Here is an 18,032-nt window from a genome sequence, read left to right as displayed (position 1 = left end):
TACTACTATTTCACAGAGAGGTATTGAAAAACGAGGGAAGGGTTTCCTTCATGCAGAAGTTCTGTCCGTCAGTCTAAATGTGCCAACATTGTCCAGTTTAGCACAGTATTAGCCGCCAAAGTTTATACAAAGTTAATTATGTTCAGTGGAAAATAAATCTGCTGCCTCAGGCTGTTTGCTATGTGAATATTCTATCACTGTTTCTTTATTGCTACCAAGTATTACATATTAAGGGCATTTGCTTTAAACTTTGCTTTAATTTGTTTATCCAGTCCTTACATGCACATGGTTTTGCTTTTTAAACCCAAAGGTGATTCCTAAGGGCAGATGAACAATTATAAACTGTGTTTCTGACTGTACTTGTTTAGGACCGCTTTGGGTCCTGCTAATCTGTACATCTGCTGTTTTAGCAGAGAACAAAAGAAAATGATTTATGTTACTTTTACTAGAATTTTTACTGCTTGTAGAATCTGACTTTCTTGGGGGGGGGTGGGGGGCAGGCCAGGAGCTGGGATGGAGGATATTACTTGCGGCGGGGACAGATTAGATTTCTGTCCCCATGCAACTCTCTACTGAAGAGGGATCTAAGGCAGAGCTCAGAGTGTCAAGAAGTGGCCAGGGGCTCAGTACCAGAACTGGCTTGCATGACTCAACAGATAGCCACAGTTACAAGGTGAAAAGAATCTGGCTGTTGGTACCATAGTATACTATTGATGGCAAGCCACAAAAGGACGTGCACCAGGAAGTCCTGGACCTCTGGGACTTCCAGCCAGGTATTTACGCCAAAAAGCTCACCCTCTCTAAGCAAAGGATATTAAAAAAAAAACTCCTTAAAACCACTTAGAAATAATAAAATTATGGTGGAACGCAAAGTGAATTAAAATAAATGAACCAATCATATCAATGCGGTCTAATGACGTCATCAATGCGTTCCAACCCCGGATGAAACCTCAGAGTGTTAGAGATTCCTTAAAATGCACATAGAACATCTTAAAAGCTTCTAAAAAAGGTTCAAAAGCTAAAGAAAATGGTTCAGAACAATAAAATATGGATCCTGCCAGCCCATAAAATGAAAAATTGAAAAACGGGGTAAGCCATCTCCTAAAAACATGTTTCTAAGTGGAGTTTTTTTAAAATAGTGATTTTGGCTGTTATGGAACCTAGAACATCTCAGGATGTTCATTTATGATTTTTATTTCAATCATTTTAGCGATCTCCAACAGATGTTAACAGTGGCGAATTTTTGTTTTAAGAGCACTCTCTAGCTGTTTTTAGTGAATTTGTCTCACAGGCACATGATTTTGATCAGTTTGTATACTAAAAGGAGAAATTAGACCTTACCTGTGTCTCAACATGAGCTTTGTCGACAGATCGGAGGAGAGCGTGCCCGCGCCTAAGCGATTCACACCCTTTTTTTTTTAATACGTAAGAAAACGGAGGAAAATAATTGTGAAGAAAAAAATCGCCCCTTTAAAGACACAGACGCTGAATAATTCGCTAGTATTAATATATAAATATATCTATACATATATATCTATATATATCTACATATCTATATCTATATATAAATACATATATATATATATATTTTAAAAGCTGAGCTAAGAAAGAGCTGACTGCCAGCAAAAGTCTGGAGAAAGAAAAAGCTTCTTGTCTTAATTTCGTTTTCTTTTAATTCCTTTAGAGTAACAAATGGCTGCCTAATAAAAATGGCCAAACAATACAGCAGAGCTAGAAAAGAACAGTGCTGAAGAGAAATAAAATAGCAGTCTGTTTTTTTTTTTTTTAAACAACTGAGCTTGCTGGTTAAAAATGTGGGACTTTCTAGAGTGGCTGCCTCTCCCAGAGGCATACACCTTTCTAAACAAAGGGTAGCCCTTCCAGCTACGTATGGGAGATGGGGAGGAAGGGGGGGAGGGACCCGGGGGCACCCCGAGTTTAACACCCCCAGAGGCTGTAAAAGAAAGAAAGGAAAGAAATCCCTACCTGACCAGCGTCTAACAGAGAATTCCTAGGCACAGAAGAAGAGGTAGCATTGTTGTTCTTATTATTAACCTCTAAAAGAGAAAGATAGAGAGAGAGACTAATGGGCTCAGTTCCTACCTGCTGGGAGACTGAGAAAATACTGAGGCTAGGGTCACATGACCAGGGCTCTTATTGGCTCTCCAGCGTCACAAGTTTTTCTCAGTCTCCACCTGCTGGTAGGCGAGCACAACCCAAGAGTCCAATCCTGGTCCGGTCCGGAGGGACGCTAAGGAATGACTTATTTTGAACTAATTTTTAAGTTTATCTTTTACACTAATTTTGTATGCATACTTCAGCATACATATAAGCTTGGTTGATACAGCAAGTTTGCTTTCACTGCAACCACAGCGTTTTTTTTGAGATCCTGTTCCCAGAATCTGTAAGTACATTTAGAACTTTTTATATACACACATTTTATTCCTTAGCCCTGTTAGGCAACTTTTATTATCTGCAGTGTTTGTTTTAGAGCTTTCTATGTTTTTACAATCACACCAGCCTGGTTTATTTTGAAGTTTTATATCAGCTGGATAAACCTCTCCATTTGTCTCACTGTTTTATTGTACATTGTTTTTAGCACCTAGACATTCAGTGTTTTAACATGGTGCTGTTATTTAAGAGTTTCTCTGATGTTCTTAGAGCTTATTTATTCAAATTATGCTTTTAAGATATGTATTATTCACAGTTTCTTCTGGGTTTTTTTTTTTTTTTTTTACATCGAATGAAGGCAAAGGAGCTCTTGGTTTGCTTTTTTTTTTACTGGTGAGGAAGGCTAGAGCTAGACTGGGAGGCAAGGGGGGAAAGGGTGAAGCAGGGACCCAGAAGACTGAGTTTGCCCCCAAAGTCGGCACCACCAGCCAGACACCCCTAAACTCAACTGGCCCACAGGACCCAGGAGTATCCCCAACAGACAAATCCAGGAGCTGCTGAAGAGCCGTCCACGAGATGTACTGAGGTGAAGGAGGAGCTGGCCGTCTGGTTATCACTGCCTTCAGCTTTGTAATCTCTTTCTCCACCTGCTGGTAGACGGACACAACCCACCAGTTCTTGGATTCATCTGAGGAATGCGCTAAGGAAATGTTTTTAGATACTGAATAATTTTATTTTATTTTCATTTATAGTGACCTATTGCCCCTGACACAGCCATTTTTATACTGACGAACATGGCCATGTCGGGCATTTTATGTTGAATACCTGGGAGATTTTAATCTACAAACAAAAGCATTGTTTTTGTACAAGGACTGACTGCCTTAAAGTAACTAGGCCACCGCCTTGTGCACACTGTCGAAGCGCCATGAAAAGAAAAATCAGAGCAGCGCCCCTTAAGTAGGGCTGGACCGCTGGAGGGCCATCGGATTCCCTTAGAAGCGTTTGCAAGCTCACCGACCAAGTCCTCCTGCCCCTGAATAGAAATGGGCAGCTCTCAGGACCCATGCAGAAAGAGGAGAAATAGGGGCAGCAACCCCTCCTTGGAGCCCAAAGAAAGTCCTCTCCACTGTACAGAAGGGTCTAAGAGGAGAAACTAAAATCCAGGGAATAACACAGAAGGCTGCAGAGAACAGGCACTGCCAGAAGCCTGACCCGAAGATCTTCCCTGCGATCTGCGTCCTTTGTGATTTTTAAAAATTTCCTTAACAATGGAGGACCACACCAGAGAAGAAAGGACATGACTGAGAATGGCACATACGCTCTCCACCCAGAAAGGCTCTGTACGAGCTGATGTCAGGAAACAAAGCAGGCAAAACCAGCAGAGCCACTCCCTGAAGAGCATGAACAAAATACCTGCCAGCAACCTCAAAGAGAAACGAGCCCGTGCTTTCCTCACATGGGAATAATGTAAGGCTCTCCTGCACCCATATGCACAGATAAGCCCATACAGGTGGCAGGCCAATCCCAATGCTGTGAACTGTTACCACCGTGACAGTAGTGCACAAATACCACTGCCTGAATACACTAGGGTGGTAAACTGAAATAAAGTGAGAAAAAAAAAAGAACATTCACCCCAGGAAGCCGACGGGAGTGCTGCCTGCCACTTCAATGTAGTCCTGGGCAAACCGTCATCCACCATAAGTCCCTCCTGGAGCCCAGAGAAAGCAGACATTGAACGTGCAAAGCTGGGCTGAAATGGCTCTTTTTGTTTTAAATGTAATTTGATATTTCCCCACATTGAGGAAGGAGAATGAAGGAAGGGCAGAAGGGTGGGGGACGGACCTGGAGTGACCAGATGTACCACCTAAAGGCGGCATAGTTCAGCCACATACCCCAATCTCTACTGAACTGAGACACCTAGATCAGGAGGCTGCCACAGATGAGACCAGGAGCTGGTGAGAGACCATCCATCCGCCTGCTGGAGATAGAGAATATTAACTAACCAGGGAGCATTCCATCCTATAAGGCAGTGCAGTTCAGCGCTCTCTAGCTCCACCTGCTGGTAGATGGTCACAACCAGTGCTTTTTTTGTAGAAAAAAAGGTGTTGGTACTCATTACGGGCGGGGTCACCACATATGGCCCCACCCACATTTGCCACACCCCTTATACCAGCCATGGCACATATAAAGACATCATTGAAAATATTATACTAGTATAGGAGAAAAAAATAACGTGATTATTTTTCATTATAAATCATTTTTGTAAGCTGTTACAGCTCCAGTATACTCAGTACAAAATAAGACAGCAGATTCTCAAATTGGACATATTCCAAACACTAAAATGAAAATAAAATGTTTTTTTTTTCTACCTTTGTTGTCTGGTGACTGTTTTTCTAATCATGTTAGTCCCAGTCTCTGATTCTGCTGCTATCTGTTCTCTTAACTCCGTTTCCAGGGCTTCCTTTCCACTTATTTCTTTACTTTCCTCCTTTGTTCTTCATTTCTTGCCCTACATCCATAAGTAAAAGCTGGGTCCTCCTCCATGGTATTGACTGGAGGAGGAATAACGTGGATCCAGCTTTTGCCTATTTTCTCCATCCATGTGCAGTTTTCTTTTCCCTTTCCCTAATCTCCATTCGTGTGCGTCTTCTTTTTTCTTTCCTCCCCTCCATCCATGTCCAGCACTTCTCCTCTCTCCTCCCCTCCATCCATGTCCAGCATTTCTCCTCTTCCCTCCCTGTATCCATATAAAGCAATAATTCTCTCTTCCTTCTCCTCCATCCAAGACCAGCATTTCTCCTCTCTCCCCGCCAACCATCCATGTCCAGCATTTCTCCTCTATCTCCTGCTCTCCTCTCCATCCACCATTTCTCCTGTCTCCCCTGCCCTCCCACCCATGTGCCTCTCCTTCCTGTCTTCCCTCTCCTCCATCCATATCCAGGATGTCTCCTCTCTCCCCTGCCCTCCCCTCCCATGTCCAGCGATTCTTCTCTATCCCCTGTCCTCCTCTAACATCCATGTCCAGCGATTCTCCTCTCTCCCCTGCCCTCCCCTCCCATCCATGTCCAGCATGTCTCCTCTCTCCTCTGCCCTCCCCTCCATGTCCAGCGATTCTCCTCTCTTCCCTGCCCTCCCCTCCATGTCCAGCAATTCTCTCTTCCCTGACCTCCCCTCCCATGTCCAGCAATTCTCTCTTCCCTGCCCTCCCCTCCATGTCCAGCATGTCTCCTCTCTCTTCTGCCCTTCCCTCCCATCCATATCCAGCGATTCTCCTCTCTCCCCTGCCCTCCCCTCCATGTCCAGCGATTCTCCTCTCTCCCCTCCATGTCCAGTGATTCTCTTTTGCCCCCTATCCTCCCATGTCCACTGACTCGCACCAGCCTCCACCTGCCCCCGAGATCGTTCAAACCCCAGCCCCACCTGCTCGCTCCCTTCCGTTCGTGCTCCCTGCATTGAAAATCTTTTGTTTACCTGAAGTCGCGGCGAACCGGCAATGAAGGCAGCAGGCAGGCTCGCCTCCTCGTTGCTTCCCTTCCAGTCTCAGTGCGTCCCGCCCTCCTGTGATGTAATTTCCTTTCTGCGAGGGCGGGACGCGACGAGGAGGCGAGCCTGCCTGCCTACTGCCTTCACTGCCAGTTCGCCACGACTTCGGGTAAACAAAAGATTTTCAATGCAGGGAGCGTGGCTGGGTGCACGAACGGAAGGGAGTGGGCAGGTGAGCCGGACCGCACAAAAAAGGTGCCGGTATGCTGTACCGACATAAAAAAACCACTGGTCACAACCCACAAGTCTCTGGATTCATTTGCTGCTGCCGCTAAGGAATTTATTTTTGTTTGTTTAAAGAAGCAGGAGATGCTGCAGAGGGGAGAGGTGGGAGAGGAGAAACCTGGCACCAGGTTTACATCCCAAAATGCTGAGAGAAAGCCTTTTCCCAGCTGCTGGAAGATGGCCACAACCCACAAGTATGGACTGATTCTTTGGAGATAAGGAAATATTGTTTCACTCAATAATAGTTAAGTTCTGTAATTCATTGTCAGAGGATGTGGTAAAAGCAGTTCGGGTAGCTGGGTTTAAAAAAAGTTCAAACAAATTTCTGGAAAAGCCACTGCTTATCCCTGGGGGTAAACAGCACAGAATCTGGCTACTTTTTGGGAGGATCCTGACAGATACTTGTCTGTTGGAAACAGGATGCTGGGCTACACTGACCTTTATTTTTGACTCAACATGGCAATTCTTATCTTCTAAACCTGAGAGAGTTTGGCATAAGAGTAGTTGGAAGGAACATATGATAAGTTTATTACAAAGCTAGTTATGATGTTGAGAGGAACATGCTGAATAGGATCACTTCCAATGAACCACCCAAAAGTACTATTCTCACTAGTGACAAAGTGGACAAGGGGGTCAACACCATGAGGATCAGAAGGGTCATGATGTGAGGAGTTTGTGAGCTCTAAGACAGATGTTAAAGAGTAGTTTTAGCACTGACTGTTCACAGAGGGAAATAGCAGACAAGACAGTGGCTGTAGTAGGAAGGGAAGGAAGGGGAAGTGGAAGAGACAAATATCCTAGTGGTTTTAGGAACCTTGGGCTTAGTGCAGGATTTAATAATTTAGATATTGGTTGGTGAATGCTTAATTTGGTAACAGGCAGAGGCCCCAATTCAACAGCTAAAGGTACTTAAGCCTACAACTTATGGGTTAGATCCTTGTCCCTCTGGGCCACTGAAGAGTGCAGGACTGACTGCTACACTAACTTGAGGTGTAAATATAATATAATGTCAGAACAGGTTGACATTTTGAATACACACTTAGCTAAGACCTTAGAGAAAACAGCACCACTAAAAAAGGTCTTATGTCCCATTCACAAACTCTCATTCTGGTTTTCTCAAGAACTCCGGATCCTTAAACACGAAGGATGGAAACTGGAAAGGAGATGGAGTAAATCTTGCCTGGATGAAGACAGGCTAAACTGTAGGAAGCACACAACAAAATACCGCCAAGCCTTAACAGCAACCAAAAAAACAATATTTCTCTCAATGCATTGCACAGGCTGCCAATTCAATCAAGCAGTTGTTCAGTATAGTAAACAGCCTATTGCAACCCCCACAACAGAACCAGCCTGCCCAGTCTAAACTGAACTGCAATGATTTTGCTGTATATTTTGCCAACAAAATTAAAAGTCGCCACAGGATCTACAGGCAATCCCACCCAGTCTCCAATCAGTTAACCAGAAGTGCACAAACTTGCCCCCTCCTGAGAGAGAAGGGTCACTTAACCCAATGACAAAGAAGCACCTTGACAAAATCCTAAGAGACCTTCGACCAACGACCTTCTCCCTCAAACCCTGCCCATCAAAGATAATGCAGCAGGCAAGTATAGGCCTCATAGAAGGCGCCATAAAAATTAACACCTTTCTTTCTAATGGGCAACTACCAACAGCATTAAAAAGGGCAGTGGTTCACCCTCTGCTAAAGAAAAACAACCTTGACCAGGACAAACTTGAAAATTACTGGCCAGTAACTAACATCCCATTGCTAGGGAAACTTATAGAAATGTCTGTGTTCAACAAATGATTGGCTAGAAGAGAGAAACTGGCTAGATCCATGTCAATCTGGATTCAGACCAGGTTATGGAACAGAAATGGTCCTCGTATCCTTACTAGATCTTCACAGAAACTGAGCCAGGGGATTCGCCTCGGTGTTAGTAATGCTAGATTTCTCAGCAGCTTTTGACACTGTGGATCATGATTATCTAGCTAGCACGACTGTCAAACAAGCATCAATGGAACAGTACCTGCCTGGTTCAGATCCTATCAGACAGACAGCTATGCATAATGTTTGGCAGCAACTCCATTACCACGATGGGCACTGACCTGTGGGGTACCACAAGGATCAATACTGTCACCTATTCTGTTCAATATCTACCTCAAGACACTAGCTGAGCTGATTCTGTCAACAGACACTCAGTTCTACATCTACGCACATGATGTGCAGCTACTAATACCCACTGAACCTGACTTACCAACAGACCTGAATAAACTGATTACCTGTCTAACATCAATTCAAGAATGGGCTAAACACAACAAACTTTGCCTGAACCCAAGTAAAACCGAGCTTCTCTGGGTCCCTAACAGAAGTGGATACATACCAGACATCAAAATCTCTTTTGGGTAGTACAAACTCCCCCTCAAATCACAAGTCAGGAACCTTGGAATACAGTTAGATTCAACACTTACTCTGATTCCCCAAAATCCAAGCAACCTTCAAAAGCTGCTTCTACTATTTGCGACAGCTACACTGCCTCTCTCCTTACATCGAGAAGGTAAATCTTATCCCAGTTGTGCATGGCATGATAACATCAAGACTAGATTACTGTAATGAACTCTACAACAGTCTGACTACAAAAGGCCTGCACCAGCTCCAATTGATTCAGAATGCTGCAGCAAGATTAATGGAAGGTTGCAAGCGACGTGACCACATCACACATTTTTGCAAAAACTTCATTGGCTACCAGTACAATACAGGCCTAAATTTAAAACTATGTCTGATCTTCAAGGCCCTTAAATGAAATGGCCCTGAGTACCTGAAGAATAGGCTGATCCTCTACACACCTCCAAGGACACTAAGGGCCTCTCAAGATCCATCACTAACCACACCCTCTCCAAACAACATTACATGATGTGATATCCACAAGCGAGCCTTCTCTGGCATAGCCCCCACACTCTGGAATGCACTCCCTAAACACCTCCGCTTAACACAAAACTATCTCTACTTCAGGAAGCAGGTGAAAGCTTGGCTCTTCAACCAGGCCTTTAATGGAAGAAGGAGCTAACTTGTTAGTCTCACTCACATACACAAGGAGTGACACGGGCTGCACATACTGCAGCAGGACATGTTTATCCACTCCTACCCTAGCTGAGATAATATTTAACCATCTCGCTGACCTCAAGTGCAACTTTCTTTAAATTAGTCACCTTACTTTCTAACCTATCTATATGTTCCATCTTTGCTTATACTCTTCACTATCAATTAAAATGTTCTATTACGTATTGTGTTGACATTGTAAGTAGTATACTATGCCATACTTTGTATTGTTATTTGAATATTTTTACTGCTGTAATTGCCTATGCTCATGTTTGATCTATTCTTACTGTACACAGCATTAAGTGAATTCCTTCAAAAGGTCAGTAAATAAATCCTAATAAATAAAAATATATCTTCCAGTCCTCTGTCCCGACAGTCTTTTCACTGGTTGGATTCTACCTACAGTCTCTGCTACTTGTTACAATGGAAGCAGGCAGGCTCAGTCACATATGGGTGGGGTGGGGGGTGGGGTGGGGGGGGGTAGAGGGGATACAGAACTGAAGATATGCAGACATCACCTATCCTTCTACCTTTTGGACATTAATGAAAAATTCTGCTAACTTCGGGGTGGGGGGGGGGAGAGCTTCCAATCCTAACCTCCTAAGCATATTTCACACCTCCCCCCTACCGAAACACCCGGACATGAAATGTGTCTAATTTGTCAATGTATTAATCTAATCTTGGCCATGGCAACAGATATTAGAAGTCAGTACACATAGCAACTGTTAAACTGTATGATTCAAACATTACTCTTCCTTGTACAAATTAAAAAGAAAATACAAATCAGAATGAATAAAAAATATATCCTATGAAGGATAGTGAATTTTTTTTATAATTCCTGTATGTATATGTGTGTTTGTATAAATATCTGTGTGTGTGTGTGGGGAGGTAGTCTGAATGTGTGGGGTTATTTGCAGGTGGGTAGACTGGGACAGTCAGGGGGCGATGTAAAAATTGAGGAGGTAGTTTTCAGAAGCAGAGGCGATGGAAAAGTTTGAGTTTATGGGATTGGTGCAGTTTAGTATGTGTGGACACACAGTTGTGGGGATTAGGAGTTTGGTGGGGTAGTTGCAGGAGCAAATTGAGGGGTAGTTTGGAAGAATGGGAGATGCTGGAAGACTTGACAGGGGTAATTTGGGGAGTGGCGGTTTGGAGGAGAAGAATGAAGATAGGGAATTGCTCGTTTAAAACTGCCTAACTGCTGTGTTTCACCATAACAATTTCTATTTTGCAGAAACTAAAACTTCTCCCATAGAAATGCACTGGCTGGATTTCTCCGAAAATTCCCATCCGATTTGACCCAAATTTTCAAACCGGCTTTTCATCAGTTTACCCCCTTCCATTAAGTTTCAGAGTTATTTTGCCAATGGACATTCAACCCTTTTTGTATAATTCTTTCCCATTTCTGTTGTGTTGGGAAGAACATGATTTAATTACTGTATCAGTTTAAACAACATGTTTTGTGCAGGGGGATCACTATCTGGGAAAAGTGTGCAAACATTTGAAAATCAGCACTGTTACTAATGGAAATGAATCTGTGCTTTGTGAAGGAATACAGAGATTTTTGGCATGAAGGGGTGGGGGGGGGGGGGGGGGGGGGGTGCAGTGATTTATTGGGGGAGGTTGCCAGTTTCCTCCTGCATCTTTGGGCTTCCAGCTCATCTGGAATGAAGGCTAAGGTTCTTGTACCATGTGCTTTTATTTTATTTATTTATTGCATTTGTATTCCACCTTATCCCACCTCTTTGCAGGCTCAAAGTGGCTTACAATACATCATGAGTAGTGGAAGAATGTTAGTAAATAAACATTTAGTATTGCAGGATCTTGGTCAGCATGATAATAAAACAAAGTGATAGTATACAAGCAGATATTGTGAAACAGTTCTGAATATAGATGGGCGAGTTGTGCATATTCACATTGGTTGACCTTTGTGGTATGCTTTATATTTACATTTGTGGTATGCTTTATATTTACAACTACTGAGAGTATTTTCTCCTTATTTTTATATTCCTTCCCAATTTATCCTGCCTTGTTCTTGCAGTGATAGTCCTCAGTCTGGACAGACCAAGGCTAGAACCACTAGGTGTCACCACTGCACAAATGGCTAGACCAGTGGTTCCCAAACTTTCTCAGGTCACATCACCCCTAGGCTACACATTTCCTCTCGTCTTTCCCCTCCCTCCCAGTCGCCACCGATGGTACTGAGTTCTACCTTCCATCCAGCTTCAGCCCCACCCCTCCTATCTAGCTTCAGCCCACCTTCTTTCTTCCTTCCGTCCTGCTTCTGCCCCACTTTCTCTCCTCCTTCCATCCAGCTTTTGCTCTTGGTGGATACAGTGGGGACAAAAACAATGACAGAATTCAAAAAGGCTCAGGATAGAGAGGATCCCTATGTAGTAAATAGACGAAATGAAACAAAACAAATTAAAAAAAAAAAAAAGGCATAGAGATATGTAACCTGCAAGGAGCAGCAGGCACAACTCTAGTCACCTTACTGGGCAAACTAGATGGACTATACTGGTTATCTGCCATCATTTACTGTGTTGCTATGGAATCAGTTTGATTTTCTTGTTAAAATAGCCAATACTTTTAATTTATTTTAAAAAATCTCTATCATTTGTACCCCGCGCTTTCCCACTCATGGCAGGCTTACATATTGTATACAGGTACTTATTTGTACCTGGGGCAATGGAGGGTTAAGTGACTTGCCCAGAGTCACAAGGAGCTGCTTGTGCCTGAAGTGGGAATCAAACTCAGTTCCTCAGTTCCCCAGGACCAAAGTCCACCCTAACCACTAGGCCACTCCTCCACTCCACTCATCTCTCTTGTATCCCTGTTACTCTAGGGCAGGGATTCTCAACCCAGTCCTCAGGACACATCTAGTCAGTCAGGTTTTCAGGATACCCGCAATGAATATGCATGATAGATTTGTATGCCCTACCTCCACTGTATGCAAATTTATTTCATCCAGTTGTCTTGAAGGCCTGATTAATTTGTGGTCTTCAAAGACTGAACTGCCCACCCTGTTCTAAAATGTGCTAAGAATATCCAAATCACAGGTATAAATTCTGCAAGCTAGATGTTAAAACATGATCCTGTATATCATCATGATTTTTATCACATCTGCAATACAACTACTGAAAACTCTTATTCCTAAATTCATTACAAATTGATAACAGAAATAGCTGTGCAAAGACCATTCCATATGCAGGTCATTAAACTGTATGAAAAATTATCAACTTCAAGTTAGGAGTATGTGAGAGAGAATATCAGAGTGGCTGAAATGCAGGGAGCCTGGGGAAAAGAAGCTTTATGGATCGTCCTGGAAAGAGAAGACAGAACCTGTATCCACATGGGGGTTATCTACAGACCTCCTGCGCAAATGGAGAAGTTAGACAAAGATCTGATAGAAGATATTCAAAAGATTGGTATAAAAGGGGAGGTGCTACTGTTCGGAGATTTCAATTTGTCTGACGTGGATTGGAACGTCCCGTCTGCGGAATCGGAAAGAAGTAGGGAGATTGTGGATGCCTGTCAAAGTGCCTTGCTCAGACAAATGGTGACGGAACTCACGAGGGAAGGGTCGATGCTGGATCTAGTGCTCATGAATGGAGGTAGTGTTTCCGATATCCGGGTGGGTGCCCACCTATGTAATAGTGATCATCACACCGTATGGTTTGATATAAGGGCGAAGGCGGAGTGTGGACGCACAAAACTCAAAGTACTGGATTTCAAACATACTGATTTTGATAAACAGTCATAGTAGATGACGGCAGAAAAAGACCTGCACGGTCCATCCAGTCTGCCCAACAAGATAAACTCATATGTGCTACTTTTTGTGTATACCTTACCTTGATTTGTACCTGTCCTATTCACGGCACAGACCATATAAGTCTGCCCAGCACTATCCCCGCCTCCCAACCACCAGTCCCGCCTCCCATCTGATTTTGATAAAATGGGGGAATACCTGAAGAAGGAGCTGTTGGCGTGGGAAGGCATAGGAGAAGTGGAAAAACAGTGGTCTAAGCTAAAGGCTGCCATAAATATGGCGAGTGATCTTTTTGTGAGGAAAGTAAACAAAAACAAGAGAAGCAGGAAGCCTATATGGTTCTCCAAACAAGTAGCTGAAAAAATAAGATCAAAAGAGGCTTTGTTCAAGAAATACAAAAGAACGCAATGAGAGGATCACAGAAAAGATTATCGGATTAAACTCAAAGAAGCGAAGAGGGAAATACAGCTAGTGAAAGCAAAATGGCTAAAGATGTAAAGAGAGGTGACAAGACTTTTTTTCAGATATATTGGAGAAAGGAGAAGAGATAGGAATGGAATTGCGAGACTGAAAGATAATGAGAATGGCTATGTGGACAGTGATGAAGATAAAGTGAACGTGCTAAACAATTATTTCTCCTCGGTGTTCACGGAGGAAAATCATGGAGGACCGCAGTTGGCTGCCGAGGGAACGTCTGGAAATGGAGTGGATACTGCACCATTTACGGAGAAAAGAGTTTATAAACAGCTGGAGAATTGGAAGTAACATAATTGGGGTGGAAACAAGGTTTTCTAACAGAGAAGGAATTTAAATTTTTGAACTATAACAAGCATAAAATTCCAGTATTTTACTTATTGCCGAAGATACACAAACGCCTGAAGCGTCCGCCCGGGCGCCCTATCATTTTGGCAAGAGACTCTTTGTTAGAACGTTCGTGTCAATACATTGATAAGCAGTTACAACCATGCTTGTCAACTATTAAATCATTCCTCAAGGACACAACCCATTTTTTACAGGTCTTGCAATCGACTGGTTGTTCACCAAACTGGATAATGGTAACGCTTGATGTATGTTCACTGTACATAAGTATACCACAGGATGAAGCTCTTGAAATATTACATTTACTGGAACAACGCCCTCGTCCATATTTGGTTTCTTCAGATGTTTTGGTTAAATTGAGCGATACAGTCATGAGTAAGAACTTTTTTATTTCTGACACAAAGTTTTTTCAACAAAAGTCTGGTATAGCTATGGGGGCAAATTTATTCATGGCTTGGTTCAAGGAGAAATGGATTTAATCGTGTAGATACTTCAAGCACGTTCAGTGCTGGAAACGGTTTATCGATTACATTTTTTGCATCTGGTCAGGAATAATTGAGACACTTCAACAGTTTGTGGATTTCCTAAACCAATGCCATCCCCAGATTAAATTTGAGATTGTAAGCAACAAGATTTGCATTTCATTTTTGGATGTATTAATATAAAAAAAAGGGGAATGGTTTTACAACTACGGTGCTTTCTAAATCTACTGACCGGAAAATGAAGATACGTACCTGTAGCAGGTATTCTCCGAGGACAGCAGGCTCAATATTCTGACTGATGGGTCGTCGTCCGCAACGGCCCAGGAGACCGGAAGAAACTTCAAAAGCAAAGGAATCCTCTGGAACATTCTGTTGTGCGGGCTGATTCACCGCGCATGCGCGAACGGCTTCCTGCCCGCGACGCAAACGTGCACTGCTCAGTTTAATAAAAAGCAAAAAAATATAAGTGGAACAACTCCAACGGGGAGGAGGGAGGGTTGTCAGAATATTGAGCCTGCTGACCTCGGAGAATACCTGCCAAGTATGAATCTTCATTTTCTCCATGGACAAGCAGGCTCAATATTCTGACTGATCGGGTATCCCTAGCCCCCAGGTTCGCTCAAAACAATGATCGTTGGTCAATTGGGCCTTGCAATGGCGAGGACAGAACAGAGATTGACCAAAAAAGAAACAACTAAGTGAGAGTGCAACCTGGAACAGAACAGAAATGGGCTTAGGAGGTGGATTCTAAACCCCGAACAGATTCTGCAGCACCGACTGCCCAAACCGACTATCATGTCAGGTATCCTGCTGAAGACAGCAGTGAGATGTGAAATGTGTGGACTGATGACCACGTTGCAGCCTTGCAAATCTCTTCAATAGAAGTTGACTTTAAGTGTGACACTGATGCAGCCATGGCTCTAACATTCTGAGCCGTGACATGGCCCTCTAGAGTCAGCCCAGCTTGGGCATAAGTGAAGGAAATGCAATCTGCTAGCCAATTAGAGATGGTGCGTTTTCCGATGGCAACTCCCCTCCTGTTGGGATTAAAAGAAACAAACAATTGGGCGGACTGTCTATACGGCTTTGTCCACGTAAAAGGCCAATACTCTCTTGCAGACCAAGGGAGCAACTTGTCTTCACCAGGGCGGGTATGAGGATGGGGAAAAAAAAATGTTGGCAAGACAATTGACTGGTTCAGATGGAACTCAGACACCATCTTCGGCAAGAACTTAGGGTGAGTGCGGAGGACTACTCTGTTATGGGGAAATTTGATATAAGGTGCATGCACTACAAGGCTTGGAGCTCACTGACTCTACGAGCTGAAGTAACAGCCACCAAGAAAATGACCTTCCAGGTCAAGTACTTCAGACGGCAGGAATTCAGTGGCTCAAAAGGAGCTTTCATCAGCTGGGTGAGGACGACGTTGAGATCCCATGACACTGGTGAAGGTTTGCCTGGGGGCTTTGATAAAAGCAACCCTCTCATGAAATGAACTAAAGGCTGTCCAGAGATAGGCTGACCTTCCACACGTCGATGGTAAGCACTGATTGCACTAAGGTGAACCCTTACGGAGTTGGTCTTGAGACCAGACTCTGATAAGTGTAGAAGGTATTCAAGCAGGGTCCGTGTAGGACAAGAAAAGGGATCTAGGGCTCTGCTGTCACAACAGATGGCAAACCTCCTCCATTTGAAAGAATAACACTTTTTCATGGAATCTTTCCTGGAAGCAAGACTCGGGAGTCACCCTCCGACAGACCTAAAGGGGCAACCTCTAAGCTCTCAACATCCAGGCCATGAGAGCCAGAGGCCGGAGGTTGGGATGCAGAAGCGACCCCTCGTTCTGTGTGATGAGGGTCGGAAAACAGTCCAATCTCCACGGTTCTTTGGAGGACAACTCCAGAAGAAGAGGGAACCAGACTTGACGGGGCCAAAAAGGCGCAAACAGAATCATGGTTCCACGGTATTGCCTGAGTTTCAGCAAAGTCTTCCCTACTAGAGGTATGGGAGGATATGCATACAGAAGGCCTGTCCCCCAATGAAGGAGAAAAGCATCTGACGCTAGTCTGTCGTGGGCCTGAAGTCTGGAACATAATTGAGGGACTTTGTGATTGGTCTGAGTGGCAAAAAGATCCACCGAGGGGGTGCCCCACGCTTGGAAGATCCTGCGGACAACGTCCATGTTCAGTGACCACTTGTGAGGTTGCATGATCCTGCTCAACCTCTCGGCCAGACTGTTTTTGACGCCTGCCAGATACGTGGCTTGGAGAAGCATGCCGTGATGGTGTGCCAAAAGCCACATCTTGACGGCTTCCTGACACAGAGGGCGAGATCCAGTGCCCCCCTGCTTGTTGGTGTAATACATAGCAACCTGATTGAATTAAAATTTGATTGGACAGCTGATCTCTGAAAACCTTGAGAGTGTTCCAGATCACTTGTAATTCCAGGAGGTTGATCTGAAGACCCTTTTCCTGAAAGGACCAAGCTCCTTGAGTGTGAAGTCCATCTACATGAGCTCCCCACCCCAGGAGGGATGCATCCGTCATCAGCACATTTTGTGGCTGAGGAATTTGGAATGGACGTCCCAAGGTCAGATTGGATTGAATGGTCCACCACTGAACGCGGTGGAGAGATGGATTTCATCCTCTAGACACCCCGTGGCCTGACACCACTGGGAAGCTAGGGTCCACTGAGCTGATCTCATATGTAGGCGTGCCATGGGAGTCACATGAACCGTGGAGGCCAACATCTGCCGAGCAGAGATCTGCTGTGACGCTCGAACCAAGGACACTAGGGCCAAGAGATTGTCTGCCCTTGTCTGGGGAAGATAAGCTTGAGACGTCCGTGGTCCAACAGAGCTCCAATGAACTCCAATTTCTGAACCGGAGACAGGTGGAGACCCGCTCGATGCCTCGCTGCTCCTAGCGCATTGTGGTCTTTCGGCAGCCATTACCTGAACTCCCGATGTTGATACATCCCTCGATGTCGCCGACCTCGGTACAGATGACGATGCCGACGTCAAAGGACCGGACCGGTCAGAAAAAAGTCTCTCGCGATGAGCCTCCTGGGTCCATTTTTTCATCAAATCACACAGCTTACAGGCAGCTGGTAGATGGTCAGGTCCCAGGCTCTGAAGACACCATGCGTGGGGGGTCGGTTCCCGAGATGGTCCGGTTGCACCGAGTACAACGCTTGAAGCCACTGGGTGTCCTCGATGACATGGAGGGAAAAATGGCAGCAGCGAAATTAAACGGCTCGATGGTGCCAAATAGAAAGGCACAAAAAAGGGGGAAAAAATTGCCTGACCGAGCAGCCTAAAGGAAACTTCAAAGGGGAAGAAGAAAACTAATAAAATAAAGGAAAAGAAGGGATTTAAAAAACATTTTTTTGACTAAAGGAGAAGGGATAAAATGGGCGATAAATGCAAAAAAAAAAAACAGTTCTCCTGAGCCGAAAAAGGGAACGTGACGAACAAACAGCTTTCCCAATCATGGATAGAAAAGAAATGAGCAGTGCATGTTTGCGTCGCGGGCGGGAAGCCGTTCGCACATGCGCGGTGAATTGGCCTGCACGACGTAACGTTCCAGAGGATTCCTTTGCTTTTGAAGTTTCTTCCAGTCTCCTGGGCTGTCGTGGACGACAGCCCATCAGTCAGAATATTGAGCCTGCTTGTCCTCGGATAATTCCTTATTACATTTTTCCAGCATGC

At 44.2% G+C, this 18,032-nt stretch overlaps 1 protein-coding gene across 1 annotated transcript in view; it reads right to left on the bottom strand.

The window, feature by feature from the left end:
* The window catches only part of LOC115480161 (zinc fingers and homeoboxes protein 2-like), a 56,630-nt gene that overhangs the window by 4,813 nt on the left and 33,785 nt on the right, over positions 1–18,032 (bottom strand). The gene's annotated exons all lie outside the window — the stretch shown is intronic.

This window comes from Microcaecilia unicolor, chromosome 1, assembly GCF_901765095.1.
Source record: "Microcaecilia unicolor chromosome 1, aMicUni1.1, whole genome shotgun sequence".
In the NCBI taxonomy this organism is placed as follows: domain Eukaryota; kingdom Metazoa; phylum Chordata; class Amphibia; order Gymnophiona; family Siphonopidae; genus Microcaecilia; species Microcaecilia unicolor.
Note: the sequence above shows the minus strand (reverse complement) of the source record. Positions and strands in the feature narration are given on the sequence as shown.